General features: G+C 42.6%; 1 long non-coding RNA gene across 1 annotated transcript; it reads left to right on the top strand.

The window, feature by feature from the left end:
• Window positions 1-6,056: 6,056 nt before the first annotated feature.
• Window positions 6,057-7,917, top strand: LOC135109412 (uncharacterized). Its single transcript, XR_010272699.1, has 4 exons — window positions 6,057-6,242; window positions 6,382-6,648; window positions 6,741-6,888; window positions 7,716-7,917. It is a non-coding gene; the product is annotated as an uncharacterized LOC135109412 (long non-coding RNA).
• Window positions 7,918-22,520: the final 14,603 nt, after the last annotated feature.

The raw sequence follows: 22,520 nt of genomic DNA, 5'->3' as shown, positions 1-22,520 counted from the left end.
GATTTAAACTTATCCCATTCCTTTGTCAGGTTCTCTATTCAATACCAACAAGCTAAAACTTCCCATCTCATTATTTAGCGTAGTTTCTCTGTTCAACACCAGCCGACTTAAACTTATTTCATTCCCAGTCTGGTTCAAGCGGAAAGGCAACGAAAACCAGGAGTGAGCCGCCCTTGCCCTGCCAACACTCAAGGCACCGTAAAGGACGCCGAGGAGCGACTACCACACGTGAATAATAGAAGGGGACGAGCTGCGGGCGCTTCACAACTGCAGCCATGTTTGCAAGACGACTTGAAAAGAAAACCGTGAAGAAAAGAAGAAAAAGAAAAAGAAAAAGAAAAGAAAAAAAAGAAAAAGGAAAAGAAAAAAAATAGAAGAAAAAGAAAACAGAAGAAAAAGAACAAGAAGAAGAAAAAGAAGAAGCAAACCCATTGTCTTGTTTCCTCATTCGTCTGTTTGTTATCTTCTGTCTTCTTTTTATCACTGACGTTTCTTTTACTTCGTCACAAAACATTTATTACTCGAGTGGTGAACTCAATAGGCTAAGTGAATGATGGCGTCTCATTGAATAATAAACAAATAAATAAATAAATAAGCAAATTCGAGTGAAAGAAAACGGAGTAGTAGTCTCCCGTGACTGAAAGAAAACGACAGCACGTCGTTTAAGGTAACCTGAGAAAAAATTACCGAGGTGTTTGCGTCGCTTTCTCTTTTTCAATTCTTTTTCGCTCTTACACTTTCCACTCGGTGAATATATACGATGTTTCCTTTTTTTTTTACCAGTCTTTTTACTTTTTTCCTGGTAACTGTGTACCCACGTGTGCTAGCCTGTGTGTGTGTGTGTGTGTGTGTGTGTGTGGAGAAGGGAGGCGGAGGAGGGAGAAGAGCAGGAGAGAGGGAGGCAGTTAAAATTTATACCCCTGTGTTTTGTTTTCAGCCAACAAATGTATGTAACTGTCACTTGACCAGCTGCCCAAAACGACCCTTGGACAGTGTCTTGGGTGGAGCAGGACACTATGAGGCTGCTGAGGAATGAACAGGAGGCTACTGAAGGTGCAGGAGGGAGGGAAGGTGAAGAGGGACAAAGGGAGGAGCAGAATTCTGTGAGAGAGAGAGAGAGGTGTGTGTTTGTGAATGTGAGGTGTGTGTGTGTGTGTGTCGACCACAGCTTCATAAAATGCTTCACATAAACACTCATTAATAAGGTGCTCTATTAACTCACTAAAACTACTTGAATTATGGAGAGAGAGAGAGAGAGAGAGAGAGAGAGAGAGAGAGAGAGAGAGAGAGAGAGAGAGAGAGAGAGAGAGAGGTATGGTGGTCATGAAACAATGGAATGTAGAGGGATATTGGATATTATACCTTTTGTAGTACAGCAATAACACTCAATTTGTTACTATTGCTGCTTTGAACACTAGTAGTAGTAGTAGTAGTAGTAGTAGTAGTAGTAGTAGTAGTAGTAGTAGCAGCAGCAGTAGTAATAGTAGTGGTAATGGTAGTAGTGGTGGTTATTAATGATCATTCTTCTTCTCCTAACGCCTTCCTTTCACCATCCATCCACAGTCTCTCTCCCTCCACAACCACCATCTCCCACTACCAACCACTCAAATACCTTTTACCCCTGCACTCCTCAACCAACCATTACCCCACAAACACCACTGCAACCACCTAACTACCCAACCACCCAATCACCTCGCCCTCCACTTCAGCTACCACTTCAAACACCACTACAGACAGATCTAACAAGCCAACCACTCAACCACTTTTTTTTTTTCCATTTCTCGCTAGTTTAATCCCTATTTCAATCCTCATCCACTCTTCCACCACCGTCAGTTATTCAGATCCACTACCCACACTACCACAACCACCACTCATCTTCTACCACTGCAGCTCTACACCACAGTTTAGTTACCCGCCAATTTGCACCAAACGTACAATTATCCTTCATTAAATTTCAGTTCATTATGTTCTTCAAGGAAAGCCAGACCTAAATTTTGCAAGGTGGACATCGACACGCTCACTCGTTCATTCGTGTGCAAACATTAGCGAGTATTACCTGTGCGTTATTACACGTGCAAACTGAGAGACGTACACGAAGATGCCCAGGCTTTGTTACGTTGTGTGTGTGTATGTGTGTGTGTGTGTGAACGGTAATCTCTCACGCACATGTGTAGATTTTGTGTGTGGGTGTGCATGTTCACTGCAATGGACACACACACACACACACTCACATACACACACACACTAGTATATCTTGATGATACAGATTTGTTTCCAACTCCACATGAAAACATTTTGCACTTTCATTTCAGTTTTCTTTCTTTTTCTTTTCTTTTTTTATTTATTTATTTAGCTCACACAACCTGGTACTTGTTTGAATTACGTGGAAATTGTTGTTTTGTTCGACTACAGTACAAATCATTCTCTCTCTCTCTCTCTCTCTCTCTCTCTCTCTCTCTCTCTCTCTCTCTCTCTCTCTCTCTCTCTCTCTCTCTCTCTCATCTTTGCACTCGATAAATAAGACTTTCATAAACCTGAAACAAATGGAGAGAGAGAGAGAGAGAGAGAGAGAGAGAGAGAGAGAGAGAGAGAGAGAGAGAGAGAGAGAGAGAGAGAGAGAGAATGTAATTACCTTTTTAGTATAAACTGGCTACTTCATTTTTTAGTGGTATGAAAGCTTCCAGTTTCATGAAAAAAAAAATGTTTCCTAATCTTTCCTGCTCTCTCTCTCTCTCTCTCTCTCTCTCTCTCTCTCTCTCTCTCTCTCTCTCTCTCTCTGACAATTTGTACCATTTATTTAACAAAGTAAATTCTAACAAATAGCGTAATAATTTTTCCATTGCATGACATTTCTTTCTCTTGGACACATCAAAGAAACATATCATACCAGGCAAAAGATAACAAAACATCATTTTCATTACACTTTGTCAGCCATTTTTTTCCTCCTTTCCGCCTGAGATGTGTTTTTTTTTTCACTCTTATTTTTATTCATTTCCCATTTTCCTGTTTCCTTGTTTACCGTCATTACGTAAGAGTATATTATTTTCCCTCCTTCCTTCCCACTTCGTTATCGATTTTGATTCTTTCGTGGTCCGTTTGTCATGTTTTCCTGTTTCCTCTTTCGGTACCTTATTTTTTTTTATCTATTCTCTATTTTCCTATCTTCGCGAGAACATATTTTCTTTTCTTTCTACCTCATTTATCCATTTTTTAATCTTTTCCCCGTCCGTTTGTCATACTTTCCTCCCTGTTTCCTCATTTTTTTTTCATTTATTTATTCTCTACTCTCCCATTTACGAAAGAGTACATTATTCCCTTTTCTTTCTACCTCGTTATCCCCCTTTTTGCACTTTTTTTCCCGTCCGTTTGTCATACTTTCCTCTTTGTTTCCTCTTTCGCTGCTTCATTTTTGCCTCATTATTTCCCTCCTGGCTGGGCTGCGCCTCGGGCCTCCAACACGCCCTCACAAAATTGTATAACCAAGAACATTGCCTTAATTACCTTCACATTCTTCCTTCCTCTCCTCTCCGTGCCCTCCAACTTATTCCTCGGAGCTGCATGTGAGAGAAGAGAGAGAGACGGGGAGGGGGGTTAGGAGAGAGAGAGAGAGAGAGAGAGAGAGAGAGAGAGAGAGAGAGAGAGAGAGAGAGAGAGAGAGAGAGAGAGAGAGAGAGAGAGGTGAAACGAAATAAGATGAAACTGCAGAAGGCAAGAGGATGAGAGAAGCGAACACGAGAAAGGAAAGGGAAGGAAAAGAAAGGATAGGAGAGGAGAAATGGAGAGAAGAAAGAGGAGAGGAGGAAAAAAGGAAACAACAACAACAACAACAACAACAACAACAACAACAACAACAACGATGACGACGACGAGAGAATAAGGAAGGAAAGAAGAAAAAACGAGAAAAAAGAAAAGAAAAAAGAAAAACAAAAAGGAACGAAGAGGAGAGAAAATCAGAAAAAGAAAAGGAAAGAAAGAAGGAAAGAAGGAAAGGAGGAAGAGGAGGAGCAGGAGGCAGCGGCGGTGAGGTGAAGCAGGAGCGTGATATGGATGTTGCATACACCCGATGCATATTATCATTCTCTAAAATCTTGCTAAGAAAGTTGGGAATGTTCAGAGCACCACTTCTGCAACTATTCGCCAGACGAGGCCAGCAGGGGAACAGCAGCAGCAGCAGCCCTGTCCTTGAGCCCTCGTTACGTTAAAGGGGATGAGGGAAAGGGGAATAGGTAAGTGCTGGATTGTTTTATTACGATAGGAGGGTGAGGTATGAGGTATGAGGTATCGAACCTTATTCAAAAACACTTCTGCGCCGCACCTCCATTACTTTCAGGAGTTTCTACGTTGTTAATTGAAGTGACACGGGTTTTTAAGGGTGTTTTTATGGTTCTCATGACAGATTAAGAAGTTTTCTATATTCTTAATAGATTCAGATTCAGATTCAAAAGTTTATTCCATTATACATTGGTTATTCTTGGCGTACAGTGATTAAATGATATTGCTAACAACAGTAATAATTAAATAATGATAGTAATGACAATAGCAATAAAAATAAATAATTATAATGATAATAATGGAAATAATAACAACAGCAATGATAATAAAAATAATGATAAAATAATAATTTCAATAAAGATAATAGCAATAATTATAGTAGCTTCAATAATGATGATGATAATAATAGTAATAGCAATAATGACTAATAAATAATAATGAAGGAGGGGTAGAAACACTCTCGAGACCCCGGCTAATTTATCTATGTGGCCTTTGAAAATAGTTGTGGTGAGAGAGCACAGCGTTCCTGTATACTGGCAATTACCTACTTGGTTTAAGTTAGGTTAGGTACGTAGGTAGTGAGATTGGGAGGAATTAATAGGAAATACGTATGTGAATAAGCTATATGGCTTCTGACTTTTTTTTTTCTCGTGTGTGTGTGTGTGTGTGTGTGTGTGTGTGTGTGTGCACCCCCTTGCACCGTCCCCACTCACCCAGCCAACAACCTCGACTAACATTACGGCGACAGTACCTACGATTATACTACGAATAATAAATAACATTTGCATTTACTCAGCCGTGAAGACCCATGCTTCGTCAGACATTCATATATATCATATATGGTTTGTAAGAGAGAGAGAGATAGTTGGGGTATACAGCTAGCCTCACACAGGGCCCCTTCCCCACTACCCGTTGCCCGCTGACCACTGAAAACCTAATAACAGTCTCCATATTCTCTTCTAACAGTCTCCATATTCTCTTCCCATAACCAGAAAATTAAATGAGAGACCTGGATATAAGCATTGGGTGTCTTACTTACCCAGCGGTGAGGCCGACTTGGCCTCACCGGCGGTGAGGACTTGGCGGTGAGGCTACACACCCCACTCGTTTCCTCACCTAAGCATTTCTCTTCCTCTACCGTATCCACATCTTTCTCTCACACGTTATCAGACTCCTATGGGTGTGTGTGAATGCCTCTTAATGTTACACCTCGGAAGCTGTAGTGATAAAGAAGTTAGTTAATAATTATGACGAGCGATCACGGGTAGTTTGCAGAGGGGGAATGCGCGGATTCAGACTTAATTTGAATGCTTGAGAAATTTCTTAGGTCACAGTAGCGATTTTTCGTATTGTTTTTAGACTGAATGGCATGGAATTAGATTATAAAAGGGTATCCTCGTTGTATTAGTGGATAAAGAACATGGGATGAAGTCAATGACGAGCATTTGAGGGTTGGTAGAAGGATGGACGTGACTGGGGGGTGGCTGGTGGACGCCGGCGGAGAGTGGAGGCGTTGGGGAGGGAGGGTGGGAGGCACTGGTACTGGGTAAAGGTAGCCGGCAAATTCTGCATGCGAAAGGGATTGTGCGGCTTAATTGACCTTACTTTCCGCGTTGCCTTGCCACGTAGATGCATATCATTGTTCGTAAACTTCAATACCATCGTACTAAGCCTCACTTCATCTCTTGCCGGGATGAGAGACGTGTGGTTAAGGCTCTTGGGTGTGTATGTTGAGGTGCTACTGATGGATTCGAACAGATGCTTGGTGATGACGATCTACCGGGCACTGAGACCACCCATTCGTCAGATGTGGGTGGTGCGAACAGGTGCCATAGGCGTAGCGTAGCGGATGTACTCTCTCTCTCTCTCTCTCGTGTTTGCGGTTATATCTCGTGCGTGTGTTAAGTGTGCGTGTGTATTTGTTATTTTTTCCTCCTCTTCCTTCGATCATTGTCTCAGCGCGTCTAATGGTGAGTTGTGCTCTTGGTCACGTAGCCAGTGATGTACTTAGCGTTACGTAGGATATGAGAAAATAGACATTAATATAGTAAACAAAGTCTCGATGTTTCGGAAGTTGAACTATACTAATGGTCTTTTCTTTCTTTCCAGTAAGTACCCCTAATTGCTCGTCGTGGGACATCGTCGTGGGACATCGTCGCTGGAGCACCCCATCGCCATAGTAAGGAAAAGAATACCGTTTCCTAGGGCGATAGGATGTCATGTCGCTAACCACGCTTGCCTTCCAGGAACACTCATTCCTTTTTGTAGACACTTCCAGAGCAGTGACTTGGATTGTGTGTTTTAGCGGGGACGAGGCGGACACGTGTACTCGCAGTGATGGGGACGCGGCGCCAGTAGAGCTCTGCAATCCTCCTGGTAATTGCACGTTCGTTATGTGATTAGTGTATTTTCCTTGTACTGCGCTGTTCCTTGTGACTTCACTGTTTAATGGAACTTAACTTTTACAGGGTTGTGTGAGATTGGCAGTTAAGATCTTTGAGGTGACGCTGATATCGAAGCACGCGAAGTTGCAAGCTCGAGAATGGCCAAAGTTGCACAGCCGTGAATGTCGAGATGCCAGTAACACGTTCCCACTACAGCAACAATTATTGAAAGGTGAGAATAGCTCTTGTTTGTTGGCTTTTAACCCTTGACTTTGCTTTACAGGTAAATTAATTGCTTGCTTTGCAGGTGGAATTAAGACTGAGGTAAGAGGGTTTTTCTTAGGTCACACTAACGCATTGCCTTGCAGGTGGTATGGTGAAGTTAAGGGTTTTAATAGGTCACTAACGCTTTGCCTTGCAGGTCACACTAACGCATTGCCTTGCAGGTGGTATTATGAAGGTAAAGGTCTTAATAGGTCACTAACGCATTGCCTTGCAGGTCACACTAACGCATTGCCTTGCAGGTGGTATGGTGAAGGTAAAGGTTTTAATAGGTCACTAACGCATTGCCTTGCAGGTCACTAATTACTTTGCAGGTTGTATTGATATGAAGGCAAGATTTCTAATAGGTCACCAACGCGTTGCCTTGCAGGTCACTAACAAATTACTTTGCAGATGGTATTGTTATGAAGGTAAGGATTCTAATAGGTCACTAACGCGTTGCTTGCAGGTCACACTAACGCATTGCCTTGCAGGTCACTAACTTTTTGTTCCACAGGTAACACACCACAGGTAGCACAAGTAACGGTAAAGGCAAGGTCACTAACTTTTGTTCCACAGGTAGCACACAGGTAACAGTAATGTAGGTAATGGGTAAGGCAGGTAAAACTAAAATACAAATCCTTAATACATGCAAAACCAGGCAACAATGAGCAGCTGGCCACTGTGATACCCCCCCCAATCTTGAGGGGCTAATACTCACTGCGGTGAGGGGGACCTGGAGCCTTGCTTGTCCTAATTTCATGCCCATTTTCTTATCTTTTTTTTTTTTTATTTTAGTAAGAACACGAGGCTGTCGGGAAAGATTCGAATGACTGGTTACGGACGGTGGCGGAGGGGATGGTGACTAGCTTGGTGACGAGGACTGCCCTACCACCCTTCCCTCGTCAGTCATCACCGCTCGCCCTGCTGTTCCATTGTTATGTCAAAAGATCAATATAGAAACCATATAATGTCTTTGAAAATAAAAATGTTCAGGACTGATTTTGTGTTAGTTTCCTGTATATTTATGTATTTACCTTTTCTACATTTATCCTCTCTATCCATTCTTTTTCTACTTATTTTCTCTACTTTCCTTCTTCCTATCCATCCTTTATCTACTTAATTTCTCTACCTTCCTTCTTTCTACCTTCCTTTTCTCTCTACCTCCCTTTTCTCTCCCTTTTTTCCTTCTCTCGTCTCCATCTTTTTTTCTCTATCTACCTTCCTCTCCTTTATCTACCCTTTGTCCATCTTCCCTCATCTATCTTTCACACTCTAATTACTTTCTTTAATCTACTTTTCCCATCTACCCATTCGTTTTCTATCAACTTCACCATCTTCTACAGCTCTAATCTATCCATTCCTTGTGTATATACGAGTATGTATCTATTCTGTCCTCGACCTTGTACCACTGTTTACTTGCAAATTTATATCACTGTTTACTTGCAAGTTAACAAACCTAAAATGTAAATTCCCTCATCGTAGGGTAAGTCTGAAGGTGGTGCTAGCTGAGCCTCACACGTTCCCCTGTAGTGTTTCCTCCCTCCGTCTGTCTCCAGTCCCCGCCTCATCACTTGCAGTCCCCGGGCGGAAATATATCGGTCGAGCGCCACCTTCCCTAACTTAAGTTCGAGAGACAAACATTATTTCACAGCAATTTACGACGGAGATTCGAGCAAACTGAAGGTAAAATGTGACCATCTCCGCGACGCCAGGTGAGGGATGCGCCAGGTAAAAGTATCTAAACAGAAATACGTTTAGGCAGCGGCTGGTTTGGCTTCATCCGCGTTAGTTGGTTGGATCAGGTTATGAAGGGTTGGATCAGGTTATGAAGCAAAGTGTTTTCTGACATAATCTGCAAGGAACAGGTGCCGTGTGACCGATAAGTCACATTACTCAAACCCTGTGGCATTTCAGTCAGTCGGTAGAGAAAGATAAAAATTGATTGTTTCATTTGGGATGGCATTTCAATCAGTCAGTCGGTTTTGAGAAAGTAGGTAGATTGATAGGTAGATAGACGGATAAATTTGAGTTAAGGCGTGAGAAAGGGGATGCACAAAGTTATCTACGACAAGATATAAGAGCAGCCGACCTACTAGGGATAATAAATATGGCGAGGAAGTCGATAATGAATAACATATACGAGTAAGTTTCATATTTCAACGCTTTGGTCTTTCATATGAACTAAATATATGACAAATCTGGGCTTCAGTGGAACAGAATTCTTGTTAAACTCTCACTAATATCATAAAACACTTAAAAACCACAACTATTGCTAGAGTCTATTAAAATATAAGAATAAATAAGACACAAACATTTGAAAATACACTCCTTAGTTCTACGCTGTTCCATCTAGTAAGGCTCATGAGGGAGAAGGTTTAATAATTATGAACCCTTGAACGAAACAGGTTCGAAGCTCGGCTGCATACACGAACACGCACAAAAAAACATATCAGAGCTGACCAGCCCTCGCTCGACACACACACACACACACACACACGGTTGCGATGCGGCAGCTAATCCTAAATAATTAATGTAATATATCCATACCAGTGATATTATTCCAAAACTAAACTGAAATGGAAATGATGAAGGGCTATCATACGAGGCTGCATCATTCTGACACGCACGCCCCGCTCATGCCAGCTCGACCCGCGGATTCACGAGTTTCATTTTGGGTTTTCTGTGAAGTCATTGCACGCGAGGTAATTCCGTTTATTCTACCGCATGTCTGCCTGTGGGATGAAGAAACCAAGCTTATTCTCAGATGGGACGTCCAGTGGTTAGCTTATATTTCAAGGCCAGGTGAGGTTTGTGAAGGAAAAGGGTATATGTTAATGTTTTACTGTGAAAAGGAATGATTGGTGAAATACAGGGAAGTTTGACTAGAGTTGCTACACGTAAAATATCCTTGTTTACACTCGTGCTGTCGTTATGCATACATCGTCCGCTATCAAAGGAAATGAAAGATAAAATATATATATGGAGGTCTGACAGCAACTCTACACGTAAAATATCCTTGTTTATATTCGTGCCGTTGAAACATATGCACTGTCTACCTTTAAATTCAGTGACTCTGAACACACACACACACACACACACACAAATAGGGAGCAATGCAGTGTCGTGTCTGGCTGCGTTACTGGGTGGGAGCAAGGCGACACACACTCAAGATAAGGATGTGAATGGAGCCCAGGAAAAGGGAGGAGCTGATGCCGCCTGTCTCGCATCTAAGACCCGTAGTCTGAAATGCTTTGCCCTTTCATGACTATTTCCCAAGGCCACAGAGATGATCAGCCGGATTCCCAAGAGTGGTTCAACTACTAATAATGTAGAAATCTTGTTAATTCGTCCACTGAATCATAAAAATACCCTTAAAAACCCGCGTCAATTCAACTAAAGCCTTTTGAATGTTATGAAGGTGCAGCGCAGAAGTGTTTGCTAAGTAAGAATCGTATCCTGTTTGACACTATACCACGTCATTTCATAGCAACTCTCTTCAGGAGCCAAAGGGATGAGCAGTTAGGTTCTGATAGGTGTTTATCTCACTAATGGCGTACAACCCTTGATAAACTACCACTAGAATCATTAAACCTTGAAAAAATCCCACAATCCTTCAGGTAAGTGCACGGTTGTTATGTCATTAGCCTGTTTTCGTTGTACTACTGTCTGGAACTTCACCGTTAAATGAAACTTTTCTCTTACAGCGTTGCGTGAGATTGGCGGTTAACAAGATCTCTCTGAGGCGACGCTGATACCGAAGCACGCAAAGTTGCAAGCTCAAGGAAATGGCTAAAGTTGCGCAGCCGTGAATGTTGAGATGCATGCACAGGTAGATTCTTGTGTCTACTCCATCCACTAATCTATCTCACCTCAGACTCTCACGCATCACTCTCCCAGAATCCAAAGACCACGTATCCACACATCCAGCCTACAAACTTCCCTCCCCAATCCACTCTGCCTCACGCATATCCACTCTTCCACACACACCAACTTCCCACACCCATCCACACACCATGTATCCACACATCCAGCCTCTATGCTTTCCTAACCCATGCACTCTCATCCAAACTCCACCTGCCTCGCGCGCACACTCTCTTCCACATACACCAACCTCCCACAGCCATCCACACACCACGTATTCGCATATCCAGCCTCTTTGCTTAACTCTCTCATCCACTCTCACCCCACCTCCACCTGCCTCACGCATACCCACTCTTTTTTTTTTTTTTTCCTAATCCTCACTTCCTCTCTCTTTTTCCCGCCACCCCAATCTTTTCTTCATTTTCTAAGCAAAAATTTGTGAGCTCTTTTGTTCTCTTCTGCATGAATTTTGCCCCTTCATTATATCTATTTTTTCATATGATTTTTTTCTTCTTCCTCTTTCCCTTTATTCTCCTCTCTGCCTTCACACATTTTAACTTAACTATCTACGTATAATTTCTTTTTCCTCCTCACATTTTCCACATTTTTTATTTCTCTCTCTTTTCCTGTGGGCCTCTCTTCTCTCTCTCTCTCTCTCTCTCTCTCTCTCTCTCTCTCTCTCTCTCTCTCTCTCTCTCTCTCTCTCTCTCTCTCTCTCTCTCTCTCTCTCTCTCTCTTCCTTCCTGCTTGCTTATGTTTTCCTGTGCACCTCCTTCATGATTTCTTCCTCCTTTTTCTTTCTGTTTCTCTGTGCATCCTTCCTTCATGTTTCTCCTTCCGTGTGTCCTTTCTTTCTGTTTCTCTCTCTTTCCTTGTGATCTCTCTCACATGCCCCATCTTCCAATGTCACCCTTCGGTACCTCCCATCCCACTGCCCCTCTCTTGTTCCCGCCCCTGCCATGTTCTCACACCCTTCTCCCACTGTTTCTTCCCTTTCTTTCATGTTCCTATGCCCTCTCCCATGTCTCCACTATCTCCCATGCCCCGATTCCATGTTCCCACGTCCCCTCCCTTGTTTCCACGCCCCCCCTCCCAGTTAATTAGCGCGCGTGCGACAGGTGGCGGGTAACAGGATTAATGTTGGTAAAACAGCCCCCTGGTGTTATTTTATTAATGAGCACTCGGTGATTATTGAGTGGCGAGCCTCCAGTCAACACGTGGGTAAAAAATTCATGACGTTTCCTGCTTCAGTATTAATTACACTTTGACCCCCCCCCCACCACCCATCCCACTCGTAAGCCTCGCGAGGGTGTTTACTGTTTCACTCGTGTCTTCATTGCCGCGATGCATTATTTACTGGCGCCATGAGTCCGGTGTAAACGTGCAGGGAAGCTTCGGTAATGGTGTACGTACTGGCTGCAACCTCGTGTACTTGCAGCGCTTAGAACCATATTCCTAGCTACTACTGCGCCGCATCGACATCACTTTTAAATGGGTCCGCTATATTTAAAGCTTCACAGGTTCTTGAAGGTGTTTTTACGGTGCTAGAGATAGATTAACAGAGTTTTCGCATTATTAACAGGAGAAACAATCTTGATAACCTGCCTAGTCATCTCTGTGGCCTTTGAAAATAGTCGTGGTGAGAGAACAAAACGTTTCTGAATACGGAGGAAGGTCCTCTCCCTGGCATGAAATCGACGAGTAAACGACAGAGAAACAAGAGAAAAAGTTAGGATTTTTTTTTTTTTTCCTTCTTCTGCAGTAGGCTCGAGGGGTGGTAATGGTGATGAGATATGCAGCAAGGGTGTGCGTGTGTATGCTGCAAGAGAGATGCTGCGGCGCCTTGATTGCCTCGCCACGTGCAACACATAGGTGGGGGGCGGCCGGTGTCTCGCTCAGGTGTTCGGTGCTGCCTCGCTTTACTACCTGAAGCGTGAAGCGTGAAGCGTGAAGCCTTTTATGAGGACACGTCGCGCTTACGAATCAGCGAAGCCATCAAGAGGTGCTCGTAATGACAAACGGGTATTTTGCTACCTCTCTCATCCGCTTCTCCCTCTACCCCCTCTTCGTCCCCTTCTCCCTTCCTCCTTCTTCCCTCCTATCTCCCTTGTCCCCCTCCTCCTTCCCTCCTTTTCTCTCCTACCTCCCTCGTTTTCTCCTCGTCCCCTCCTCCCTCCTTCTCTCCTTCCCTTCCTCGTTCCTCCTACCTCCCTCGTCCCGTCCTTCCCTCATTCCTCCTCCCTCCCTTTATCCTTCCCTCCCTTCCCTCCCGTTCTTCCCTTACCCATTCCTCTCCCACTCCTCCCCCCCTCCTTCCAGTGGACGCGATAACGGCCGTGTCGGGAAAACTGTGGCGCGGGAAAAAGGAAAAACGTGGAGGAAAAAGTGACTGACGATAAAAAAAAAAAAAAAAAAGGGCGGGGGGGGAAATGGTGAGCTCACGATATTCTCAGTGGGCATGCCTCGAGTTAATAAAGGAAGATTAACACTCGACCCGATAATTGAGGGTAATAAAGACGGGAAAGAGAGACAGAGAGAGATACACAGGGACAGAGGGTAGGCGAGTGAGAAGGAAATGGAAAGAGATGAGCCATATAAAGTTTAGCTAAGGTAATTTTAGTCTTGTGGTGAGTCATGATCGTCTAGACTGATCCATCTGTATCCTGTACTAACCTGTCTTACCCTACGTTATCCTAACCCAACTTGATGTAAACTTAACCTTATCTCACCTAACCAATTCTAACTTAACCTAACCTTACCTTATGTGACCTGACCTGACCTAACCTAACCTAACCTTATCTCACTTAACCTGACCTAACCTAACCTAATCTAACCTAAACCTAATCCTACTTGTCCATATTGTATTTTAACATGCTATACTGCCCTAACGTACTTAAATTTAACTTAACCTAACCTAACCTAACCTAACTTAATCTATCAAAATGAAACTGGATAGGTTAAACTAAACTCAACCTAACGTAACCTAACATAACTTAACCTAACCTAACCTAACCTAACCTTAGCTGACCTGACCTAACCTAACCCAACCTAAACTAAACCTAACCCAAATTACCCAAATGAAACTGTAGCGACTGTAACTCACTCACGTCACCCAAGGAAAAAAAAAAAAAAAAAAAAAAAACAAGAAAACACGTGCATGCGAAAAGGGAAAAGAGAAAAAACAGACTGAGTTATTTAAGCAGGCGCACAAAATAAAGAGACAGACATGCTGCAGGAATGGCGGAATGAAGCACGCGGGAGACGAGAATGAAGGAAGGAAGGAAGCAAGGAAGAACACCTGCACGAATGTTACTCACTTGATACGATCTTTAATTGGACAGGTGAGCACAGGTGACCCGAGGCTTGATTACACCTGGAAGTGATATATGAGAGAGAGAGAGAGAGAGAGAGAGAGAGAGAGAGAGAGAGAGAGAGGTTGTTTATTATTGAAGAGAACTAATTGACTCACTTTCCACTCCCCCTCCCTCCTTCCTTCCCTCCCTCCTTCCCTCTCCCTCCATCTCTCTCTCTCTCCCATCAAGCTATCACCCCATAACACTCTCATCACTAAATCACCGGAAATTATAGGGGAAAAAAAAAGCATGTATTTAATCAAACCTAACGGCCTAGAGAGAGAGAGAGAGAGAGAGAGAGAGAGAGAGAGAGAGAGAGAGCGAGCCTAAATTCCTTTCGATTATTGTCAACATAGCTATTGGCAATGAGCAACAGAAAACGTGGAACAAGGTAGAAGCGGTGGACGTTCAAGGGGAGACTTGCACGTTTTTACCTGGCCGCTGTGTCATCATAGAAAACGAAATTGTCATTGAGTTAACGGAGAAGAGAAAAAAAGAAAAAAGCAACCACGACCACGAATTAATGTTTAGGATTTCATAATGTTTGACTTGCAAGTAATTACTGCACGGAGAGGATGCTGAGTGTGGGGAAAACTCATTTACACTCACTCCACCTCGTTGTAACTCACTCTAACTCACTCTAACTCACTCAAACTCACTCGAAACACACCCGAACTTACTCGAAACTCATTTAAACTCACGCAAACCACACTTAAACTCACTCATAACTCATTCAGACTCACTCAAAACTCACTCAAACACACTCGACCCACGCACGCATGTACTAACACTCACTCCACACACACACACACACACACACAGACTGTGGTCGGTTTGAATCAGTGTGATGGATGATTCCTGCCCCCCACAGCCCCAGCATAGCCCCCCACCCCACGCCCTGATCCACGCAGCCTCCCCCTGATGGATGTGACTCCTGGGACGTGGTGGTGGCGGAAGGTCAGGTCTAAAAGTCGATGTCCGGTATTTACTTTCAATGTGTTTAGCGTTTTCTTCTTCTTTTCTTTCTTTTTTTTTTTTTTTACATAAGATCTTAAATGGAAGAAGCAAGGTTTTTTTTCTGATATTTAGTTCTCTTGTGGTATTAGAATCTGGAATTTATCAGGTTTTGTGTAAGATTGTCAGCTGATTGTTGGGGAAGGAGGAGGAAAATTGAGATTGGGGGAAAAACACGAAGCACAGTAACAGTGAGTGCAGAATGTTTGGTTACTCGACTTACGATCTCCATTTGCACAGGGAATAGGGATGTAAGAGCATACAACAACAACAACAACAACAACAACAACAACAACAACAACAACAACAACAACAACAACAACAACAACAACAACAACAACAACAACAACAACAACAACAACAACAACAACAACAACAACAACAACAACAACAACAACAACAACAACAACAACTACTACTACTACTACTACTACTACTACTACTACTACTACTACTACTACTATTGCCACAACGACAACGACAAACAAACACAGACAGACTAATAACATTCACTCGACGCCTCACAGATCACTGGCTGGCAACACGAGCTGCTGCTGCAAACGAAAAGAAAAAAAAATCACCATTCACGGTCAAGTAAGAATTTGTTTGATCGTCACATTTTTACGTTCAGCAGACACTCGCTAGAAAAATATAAAAAAAAAATAGGCGTCTGTTTATATGAAAGAAAATATATTAGCGAATTAGACGCATCTATACTTTATTTTTCCACGTTTTTGAACACTTGATCTTACATGAATGAAATCAAAGTGTTCACTGAGCTAGCTAAATTCTCTATTTCACTCAAGCACTCAAAACTCACACGCAGACATCGAGTTAATATATAAAATACTATATCAAAGTGATCCTGTGGTTCTCTCTCTCTATATATATATACATATATATGTATTCTTTTTTTTTTTTTTACTTTTACGTGTTCTTTTGACTTTAATAGAATAGCCTCGTGTAATATTCTTCAAAAGATCCTGTGGTGTTCTGGAGAGAAAAGAAGGAAGACAGACGCTTAATAGATATAGGATCACAGAGAGCAACAACCTGGCATGTAGACCCTCACACCTCATCCACGTGACTGAAATCAAAGGTGGAGGGACAGACCGCCCAGACCACATGACGCGGGAGTGTCATGAAGCAGACCACATGACGCGGGAGTGTCATGAAGCAGCGTTTCATGTTCATGTTCATGTTTCACGTTCATATTTTCAGGTTTTCATGTTTCATGTTTCCGTGTTTTCATGTTTCACGTTTAAGTTTTCATGTTTCACGTTCAAGTTTAATGTTTCCATTCTTCATGAAAACATTAAACATGAAAACATGAACATGAAACACTGTTTTGAAAGGCAACATTCGTAGCAAGGGAGGTGAGTGAGTAAGACTTGTTGGCCATGTATAGTTTGATTGCTGTTTGATAAAACTGTCCCAGGATTGTTCAAATGGAATTATTGTCAATGTAAGTGAAAGAGTTGAGAAGGAGGACGAGAGGAAATAAGAGATAGGATTCATCATTGCTAGTTTTACCTTTTCACTGATGCGGTCTTCCTTTGCTGACGTTCACTGTAAATAAAAAGATATAAAATTTTTTTTTAAATGTTAGTATGGATAGCGAAAGATTAATTTTTACGGTATGGACGCAAACAGAATAACTGTTACATCGACATTCAAAACAAGAAAAAATGTTGGCATAGACAAATAAAGAAAAAAAATTTGTTACCATGGAGAGAGGAAGATGAAATTGTTTCTGTGGACACGGAAAGAAGAATTATTAGCACGGATACAGAGGATTTTTTTTTTTTTTTTTTTTTCAGCACGAGCAGATGAAAAGAAAATTTGTTAGCGAGGACAGATAAAGGAAAATAAAAAGCTGTTCAGATGGACACAAAGAAAAATTGTGAACGTGGACAAGAAGAAAAAAATGCTAGCATGGATTCAAACAAAAACTATTAGCATGGAAAGAGAAAGAATTGATAGTATGGGCTCACCAAAAAAGAAAAAAAAAAAAAAAGATAGCAATAAACAAGAACATATATAAAAATCTGAAAAATGCTATCATGTACACAGGAAAAATAGAAAAAAAATTAAAGAATGGAAAAAAAAATATAAAGAAAATATTACCACAGAGAAAAAAAATAAAGATCGAAAAGAATGATAATTATATTTCTTAAGTTTACAGAACGATTTGAAATACTTCAAGATAAAAACAAGTGTCTGGAAATCCTTCAAATCCCTCTGTAAAGACAAAAAACTGTCTAGACGTAAAAATGATTAAAAGAACATTAGGAAAAGACAAGAAGACAGCAACCGCTTTACGAGAATCAGGAAGAAAAAGAAAACGAGGAGGAAGAAGAAAAAGAAAAGGAGGAGGAGGAGGTCACGTCATTAAAACAACATCATTCATCATTTTAATAACCGGACAAGAAAATAATATAAACGTGGCTCTCAATCTTGGCCGCAGATGACTTGACATGACTCAGGAGGGGAAGGAATCAAGGCCATGAGGTCAGCCAATCACGGACAGAGGTAAGTGGGAGGGGCTCATCTGTCAAGGCAATCAATGAGGAGTCTTCTGAAGGAGGCGTGAGGTCAACTAGAGAGATGATAGTGGTCGTGGGGAGTTCCTTAGGGTCATGGTAGGTCATAGGTCATAGAAAGAGTTATGCTGGTGATAGGAAGTCATAAGAAGGGGTGTAGTGGTAACAGGAGATAATCAGAGGCTTGTGGTGATAAGAAGTGATAAGATAGGAGGTCATAGGAATGGTTGTGGTGGTAATAGGTCATAGGTAGGGTTGTGGTGTGACTGTAGGGGATGGTAGTGGTGATAATGGGTCCCAGTGAACATGGTATTCATAAGGGTGATTGTGGTGAAATAGTGATAGTCTTGACATGCTGGTGGTGGTGGTGGTGGTGGTGGTGGTGGTGGTCGTAATGGGTCATGAACAGCGAGAATATAATCGGACAATATAAAAACACAAGAAAATAAGGGAAACTATAAGAAGCTGTCAGGCCTACTCGTGGCAGCCCCTGCATGAAATACAAATACCTACAAATATTTCCACGCATCACCGCATCTTACAAAGCACATATTTATCTCACCAGCTCCGTTTGTGCTCGTAAAGTACCGTGCAGACCCTCGTATCCTGTCATTCCCCATTCTCTCATTCCCCCTTCCACTGTCTTAGCTCTTGCCATCTCGTATGGATAATTAGGTTTGTCGTAGCTTCTCTTTGTAACTCTATGTAACTCTATGTAATTCCCATGGCCCATTTCAAACACCTATGTCACTTCCACTCCCCAGGAACTTCCAACCGCGTTCCTATCAGGCTGCGCGTCGGAGGAGGGGAAAGAGGAAGGTGGTGTCGTGGTGTCGTGGTGTGGTGGTGTGGTGGTGTGGTGAAGGACGAAACTATAGAGGAAAGAACAGACGTGAAGGGAAAAGGACAGCCTGCCAACCTTGGGAGAACAGGGAACGTCCGCCTGTTGTCATCTTAAAAGTCTATTGTAGTGGAGACTTGCAAGCGGTGACACTCAAGAGGAGGAGAAAAGGTGGTGAAAATGAAGGGCGCCCTTGCACTCACTTTGCTGCCTGTGTGTGTGTGTGTGTGTGTGTGTGTGTGTGTGGGTGTGTGTGTGTGTGTGTGTGTGTGTGTGGGTGGGTGGGTGGGTGTGTGTGTGGGTGTGCGTGGGTGTGTGTTTTCTCCTTTTTCTTCTTTTTCTTCTTCGTCTTCTTTTTCTTGTGAGCGTCTTTTGTGTTTCTAATGGTTTAGTTGTATTTAATCTGTTCAGTGTAAGAGTTGCGATTTGCTGGGCCACGCTGGTTATTGGAATTATGTTATGTCCTGTAGTTTCTGGTCAACAAAATATTTATAACTCTATCTGCCTTTCGTGTGTGTGTGTGTGTGTGTGTGTGTGTGTGTGTGTGTGTGTGTGTGTGTGTCCCCAGTAAACCAGACATGATAAACAAAAGGAAGAGAGGAATTTTATGCTCATTACACCCTTCTCGAGTCCTCCCTTCACCTCCACTGCTTGTCTCCACGGTCACTGAGCTGAATTAGTTACTGGGAAAGACCGAAGAGGGAAAAAAAGATATAATATTTCCGATGCACGCTCGCTCAGTGACGGGAAAAGATAAAAAAAAAAAAAAAGGTAACTGCCAATTAAGACTCGATAAAAAGTGTATAAATTCTGACGGACCGAACAAAAGTTTATTATAAAAGTTACAGAATATATTTCCTTGATGGGGAGTGAGAAAAAGAATTAAATGTTTATTGTTATGAGTGAATGTAAATCATCTTTGGAATTTGGATCTGCCTTACAATACAGGAGGAAGGAAGATCAGGAAGAGAAGGAAGAGGAAGAGGAGGAGGAGGAGGGAAGAGAAAGTAAAACAGGAGGAAGAGGAAGTGTAGAATGATGAGAAAATATATAAAAGGAGGAAAAGGAGGACGAGAGGTATAGAACGAGGAGAAAATATAGAAAGAGGAAGTAAAGAAAGAACAGGAGGAGGAGGAGGAAGAAGAAGATGACAACGACGATGAACTACAGAAGGAAGAGGAAGAGAAAGTATAAAAGAAAAAGGAAGAACTGCACATAACGAAGAGGAGTAAGACTAGAAGAAGGAAGAGGAAGATGAAATATAAAAGGAGAGGGAGGAAGAAATGAAGAATGGGAAGAGAAAATATAACAAAAGGAGGAGGAGGAGGAGTGAAGAAAATGTAGTACAGGAGGAGAAAGAGGAAGAAATATATCAAGAGCAAGAGGAGGAAATGTTGAAAAGAAGGAGGAGAGCGATGAAGTTTAGAAATATGAAGAGATACAGATCAAGAAAGTGGAAAGGGAGATGGAAGAGGAGAGAAGGAGGAGAAAGAGGAGGAAGAGATAGAGAACAAGGACAAAAGAACGGAGTTAAGAAATAAGAAGAGATGTAAAGAAAATGGAATGAAGGAGGAGAAGGAGGAGGAGGAGAGAAGAGGAGGAGGAGACGATAGAGGAGAAGGAAAAGAAGTGTTTAAGGAGGAGAAAGAGGAGGAGGGGGTGAAGGAAAAGAAGGAGGAGGTATTTAAGAAAGAGGAGAAGGATGTGGAGGAGGTGAAGGAGGAGAGAAGCCATCACGTGTCCCTGGGGTGAGGAGCGCCTGCCTCAGGAGACTTCCGAGGCCCAGACGGCGGAAAACAGTGACGTTAATTGTATTTTAATAAGAAAAGTTTAACAGCTTTTTTTTCTCAGCTAAGAACCTCGTCCGCCTTGGTAAACAGCAGTCGCCTTCCCTTTTACCAATGTTCGTGTTTTTTCTCCCTTTCCTCCTACTTCCTTCTTCTTCGCACTCTCTCTCTCTCTCTCTCTCTCTCTCTCTCTCTCTCTCTCTCTCTCTCTCTCTCTCTCTCTCTCTCTCTCTCTCGCCTTCATTTCAGCTCCTCCTCTTGTTTATTCTTCACTCTTCTATCTCCGTTTTTTTCTTCCTTCACTTTTCGTTGCATTTGTCTTCCTTTTTATTTCGTCATTTTTCTCGCCTCTTGCTCCTTTCTGCGTCTGCATTTCCTCTCATTTTTCTCCATCTCCTTCTCATTTCCCACTCATCTGTTCTCTCTCTCTCTCTCTCTCTCTCTCTCTCTCTCTCTCTCTCTCTCTCTCTCTCTCTCTCTCTCTCTCTCTCTCTCTCTCTCTCTTTGTGTGTGTGTGTGTGTGTGTGTGTGTGTGTGTGTGTGTGTGTGTGCGTCTTTTGTGCTCTCCTCTCGCAGTCTCACGAAGCATGCACAAGATTTAACAAGTTCAAACAAAGCGATGGACAGATATAAAAGAAAAATGACAAGACCAACAGTGTCTGTATATCGATATTGTATTTCTGTTCTCTTCTTTTGGCACGTCACGACAAAGGGGTGGACAGGGAATGGCTTTCACGAACAGGATTTCGACTATTTCAAATTGGTGCATGGCGAGTGTGAGAGACACGCTTGGAAACGAACGACACGGTGGTGGTGGTCGTGATGGTGGCGGGGGAAGAGTGAGGAGAGGAGAGGAGAGGAAGGGAGAGGAAGGGAGAGGAGAGGACAGGCAGGCAGAAGGTATGTGGGAGCAAAGGGGGAGTGGATTTAGTAGTGGGTGTGGTGTCTGCTGTATGCTGCCATGACACACACACACACACACACACACACACACACAGAGAGAGAGAGAGAGAGAGAGAGAGAGAGAGAGAGAGAGAGAGAGAGAGAGAGAGAGAGAGAGAGAGTCAGGCTAGAAGAGAAGCGTTTCCCTCGACTTACTCAGATTTCACTCCTGTCAAGTTTGTGTGTGTGTGTGTGTGTGTGTGTGTGTGTGTGTGTGTGTGTGTACTCCGTCCGTCCACACAAGACGGGGACGCCTCGCACTCCTTCTGCCTCTCAGACTGTGAATGGGTTTCCAATATTATCTTTGGGAGGAGACTGTCCCTTGCTCCAGTCACTGCCTCCCTCGTCGCGGTGATGGTGGCGGTGGTGGTGGTAGTAATGGTGACTGCATGTGTGTGCGTGTGTCTGTGTATGTATTGTGTCCGTCCCAATCCGATACATGCATGCATTCTCTAATACCACGCATACAAATATGGACAGTACGTATATGCATAGATGATAAGTTATTGTGATATTTTTGCATACAGGCGTTACGGCGCGTGAAATGTGAAATGCAGCAATCAACGGCGGACTGTTCCCGTGTTGGCCGCACACCAGAAAGTTAAAACACGAATGATATCACGCCATAATCACACAACCCACCAAATCTATTAAATCGTTTTAATGAACAACAGAAGTATGAGCCGCCATTAGATAAGAACAATGCAACATAAAAATATAAGCCAGTAGGCCTACACGTAGCGGTCCCTGATCATAAACTTACATAGCGTTCCTCTAAAGCTCCCTACTGATTCTGCACCACCAACTGATTACGGAGTCTATTCCAGCCATCCCTCCAATTACCCACCGCTCTGTTTCCAAACCACTCTCCTCCTACCTCCTCCTACCTCCTTTTTAAATTTAACTTCATCGAGTTTGAACCAGTTTTTTTTTTTTCTATTCTGATGGCTAATAGCAGATTCATTCCTTTCACAACATCTTCAATCATTGTGACTTCAGCCAAGATCTAAACTTAGAAAAAGGTTGCCAAGAAGCAGTACGTAAAATTTCCTACAGAGTTAAAGTTTAATACCCAAAATTTTAAACCCTTTGCTCTCTCGTCAGTACTGTTTTTTCAAAGGCTCCAGACATGATTATTCGGATTCTCATGGATGTTTTTAACGTTGATGAGGCAGAGGACTTATCAAGCTGTCACCAGAATCATGGAAACACCTCGTATTCATAAACCCTTTGTTCTTTCACCAGGACTATTGCTCAAA

This window comes from Scylla paramamosain, chromosome 18 (genome assembly GCF_035594125.1).
Source record: "Scylla paramamosain isolate STU-SP2022 chromosome 18, ASM3559412v1, whole genome shotgun sequence".
Taxonomy (NCBI): domain Eukaryota; kingdom Metazoa; phylum Arthropoda; class Malacostraca; order Decapoda; family Portunidae; genus Scylla; species Scylla paramamosain.
This window is presented reverse-complemented; position numbering and strand designations above follow the sequence as displayed.